Source organism: Aythya fuligula, chromosome 24 (genome assembly GCF_009819795.1).
Source record: "Aythya fuligula isolate bAytFul2 chromosome 24, bAytFul2.pri, whole genome shotgun sequence".
Lineage (NCBI taxonomy): Eukaryota > Metazoa > Chordata > Aves > Anseriformes > Anatidae > Aythya > Aythya fuligula.
The window spans coordinates 1,901,019-1,905,274 of record NC_045582.1 but is presented as its reverse complement, the minus strand read 5'-3'; positions in this window follow the sequence as shown (position 1 = coordinate 1,905,274).

The following is a 4,256-nucleotide window of genomic DNA, read 5'->3' as shown; positions in this document are numbered from 1 at the left end:
GGTCTGAGCGGGAGCGCGCGTGCAAGGGCGCGTGCACACGCCCGTGGGTGCACGCGCACGCGGGGGGTGTGCACGGACACGCAGGGGTGTGCGCGCGTGGAGGGCGTGCACACGCAGGGGGCGTGCACACACACAGAGATGCAGGCAGGGCGCAAACGTGCACGTGGGTGCACACGCGTGCAGGGTGCACGCGCACACGCACACTTATTCGGGGTGCTCGTGCACACAGATGCACACGCAGGGTGCACACACACGCACACACACGTGCACACACGCACACACTTATTCAGGGTGCACACGCGTGCAGGGTGCACGCGCACACTTATTTGGGGTGCACGTGCACACAGATGCACACGCACACGGTGCACACACGCACACACTTATTCGGGGTGCACAAGCACGCAGGGTGCACACACACACGCACACTTACTCCTGGTGCACACACACGCACGGATCCACACCCCTGCAGGGTCCCCAGCCACGCACCCACCCACCCCCCTGCACACACACACGCTTGTGCATCCACGCACACGCATGCACTGATGTTCTACACCCCCCCCCCCGGGACACATCCTGGGGGTGTCAGAGCCCCCTTTACTCCCCGTGTCACCCCCCTGTGCCACACTCACCATCGGCACAGCTCCGTGGCACAGCACCCACGCGTGGGCTCAGCCAAGAAACGTCAAAAAGGCCACCTGAAAAAAAAAAAAAAGAAAGAAAAAAAAAAAAAAAGAGCCAAGACTCAGCAAAGAGCACGCGGAGGGACCGGGAGGCCACCGGGCGCCACCGAAAGCCCGGAGAGAGGTGGGGAAACTGAGGCACGGGGAAGGCGGCCCCGGCGTTGGTGTAAAACCGGGAGATTTACAGCGCCGCACGGCCCCGAGCCATTTGGCACGGCAGCTGCTGCGAGGGAAGCTCAATGCAAAAAATAAATTAAATGGAAGCAAACGCTCTGGTCACCTTGGGATGGGGTTGATGCCGCAGGAGCAAGGGCGGGGAGGCAGCCAGCATCCAGCTGGGATTTAAGGATTTAATCCCCCACTCGAAGGCTTCCTCGGCTTGCAACGGGGACGCCCCCGATAAGTTCCCCGTGGGGAGGACGTGGGGGCCGTGCTCAAATAGGACCAAGGATGCTGCGACCTGCGGCCAAAAGGGTTTGGCTCAGGGTGCTGAGACCACCGGGGGGGGGGGTCCTCTCGCTGCGCCCTGGGGGGGGGAGCAGCCCTGGGCAGGGCGCAGGAGGATGAAGATGAGGATGAGGATGGATGGGGCTGCCCGGCTCCCAGCTGCCCCGCTCATAAATCACGAGGAGGGCGGCCAGGTCCGGCTGCTGGCGAGCTCCCTCCTGCTTTTGGAGGCACAGCAAAGCGCGGCGCCTCCGCCGCCCCCCCCCCCCTCGCCATCTGCACGCGGGTGTATTTTAAGAGGTGTCGGCGGCGGGGATGCTAAACCAGGCGAGAGGAGAGCGAGAAACCGGGGCTGCAGCGGGAGACAAGAGGCGGGGGCTGCTGAGAAGGAGGCACGGGGGTGGCACGCGGACCCCCATCCTCTGGGGAGCCCCCGGACGAAGCCCACGGCCCCCAAATTCCTGGGGACCCCCGCCCCGCTCGCTGTAGCCCGACAGGGTCAGGCCTGGGTGGCACCGAGGATGCTGGAGCCAGCCCGGAGGAGCAGCAGCTCCCTGCCACCAGCTCTGCTCCTCCGCCCTCGCACCAACCCCCAGCTCAGCCCCCCCGTCTGCACCCCTTAAGGACCCCAAAAAGGGCCGGGGCCACAATGCCCCCTGTTGGTGCCATCGCTGGGGGGGCAAACCACGGCCCCGAGCCCCCGCTGAGCACCCCAGGAGCCAGGCTGCGGCCGGGGTTGGTGCGGAGAAGCCCAGGGAGCGCCCACTGCCACCCCAAAAAGGGTGACACATCTGTCCCCAAGGGGCCTCGGAGCACCCAAGGGACGGGGCTGCCTCTGTCCCTGGGGGCTTGGGACCCCCCAGGGCTGCGTCTCTGCTCCTGGCCCTCCCCGGGTTCTGCTCAGCTCCGGGCTCCGACCCAGCAGCAGCCCCAGCGTCGCCCCCCGACCCCATCCACTGCTGGGGGGGCTCACGGACACCTTCAGGGGGGCACGGCGGGGGGCTGAGCACCGCGACCACCCGGCCCCGGCCCCGTTCACTTACCAGCACCAGCACCAGGGAGCAGGATCGGGCGCTGGGGTAGGAAAAGGCTTCGGGGGACCCGCGGCGCCCGCGCCACCCGGCAAGGCTACGGCGAGAAAGGGGAATAATTCAAGGCAAGGGAGCACGAGGCGGTACAGTAACAGGAAATATTTAATTTTCCAATCTCCACTTTCCATTTTTATAAACTGAAAAGAATTTTTTTTTTTTTTAATATATTACAAAATATCTGTACAGAGACAAAGGTACAACCAAAAAAAAGGCGCGCTCAGAGCTCGAAACGGAACTCGGGAGAGGTACAGAGAGAGCCCGGCCAGCCGCTTCCCCGCCGGGCACCGACCCCAACGCCATCAAATTTGGGAGGAGAGGCGGGGTGGGCTCCTCCAACAGCTTGTCTGCAAGCTGCATCGCTTCCTAAATCCTGTCAACGCATGTTTTCCCCCCCCCTCGGTAAATCCTTTTGTCTTCTTTGTACAGAGCCACTTCAAAAAAAAAAAAAAGAGAAAAAAAGAAAAAGGGGATGCTGAGGCTGCAGGAGGGCGAGCCCCCCCACAGCACTCATGCAACATGGGGTGAAATTTGGGACCAAATCCTTGGCCCTGGCACCCGCAGCCTTCACTCTGTCATTGCAGGGACCGGGAGCTTGGTGGTGGGACCAGTTTGGAAGAGCCACTGGTGGAGGAGCCCCCAGCTCTGCCCACGCCTCTGCCAGGGAGCATTGAGAGCCACGGACCCGAACAAGGGACAGAAGTCCGGGATTTCTGTCCCCTGCTCGGGGTGTGCAGAGGGCCAGGAGCCCACCTGGGGTCCCTGCTGCAAACCTGAGCAGCCCCAGAGTTGGGGCTGGTGCCTCGTGGTGCCCCCCAGCCCCGGCATCACCCCACGGGGAACAACCCCAAGCTCGACCCCAAAAGCTCACGGGGCCGTGCCAGGTCCTGGGGAGGCCGCTCCTGCCCTGCTGGGTTAAGGAAGGCTCCGTCCTCGTCGGGCTTTTCTGGGGAGAAGCCAAATTTGGAAAGATAATAAATAGGCATCCGCTTCCTAAGAGGATTCAGCCCTGGAACACGACTTTTCCTTCCAAATTGGATGGGCTCGGGAGGAAAAGGCAGAACAACAACAACAACAAAAGCTCCACCGCGCACCAGCGCTGGCAGCTGCACGGTGGAGAGAAAAAAAAATAAATTAAAAAAAAAAAAACAACTCTGGAGAGGTGACTGCTTTATTTAGCGCGCTCTGCATCTTACACAACTTCTCTTCAACCCCCTCCCCCCCCAGTACGTCAGGCATAAACTGGCAATTAAAAAAAAAAATCAAGAAGCTGCCCCAAACCCCAGACCCACGCCGGGGATGCGCAGCAGGAGCCGCTCGCCCTTCCCGGCCGGGCGCATCGGGGGGGGGGGAAAAAAAGAAATAAAGCCAAAGGCTGCCGCAATGCCTGTGAACTCAACAACTGTTTTCCATAGGAAAGGCCTACTTGGAAAAAAAAAAACCTTATAAATATGTACCTCTGGTTTATTTGTCTCTCTTGTCAAAGTTTCATGGAAATGGGCGCCGCAGCGCCCTGCGGGAGGAGGGGACTCCCGGGGACACTTCCCCAACAAAAAGGTTTCTGCGGCCCAGAGCCGCTGCCCGCCCCACAGGCAGCCTCCTGGAGCCTCCCCACCACATTCGGCGTTGGTTTTGTTTTCAAACTTTAATTCTCTCAGCGGTTTGGAAGTCCTGACTGACAAAGAATGCGTATTTTCTGTGTGAGGTGTTCGCTTCGGCTCTCGAGCATCTAAAAAAAAAGAAAAGAACAAAAAAAAACGCTTCCCACTGCAACTTTAGGGCAGGAGAGGTACAAAACTCAAAGAGACCCCTCCCGAAAGCCAATTTTCTAAGGCTACTGTCAGAAGAGAAGTGCCCCAGAGCCACCAGGGTCGGAACCTCAACGTGGAATCGAGCGAGGAAGGGGCTGGGTGGGAAGGAAGCGGGGTGGGGAGGTCTGAGTACAAGCCAGTGCCCCGTCCGGGCTGTCCACAGCCAAGACAACTGAGCCCAGTGTCCCTGCAGTGATATATTTCCATTTATTTATTCCTTTTTTTTTTTT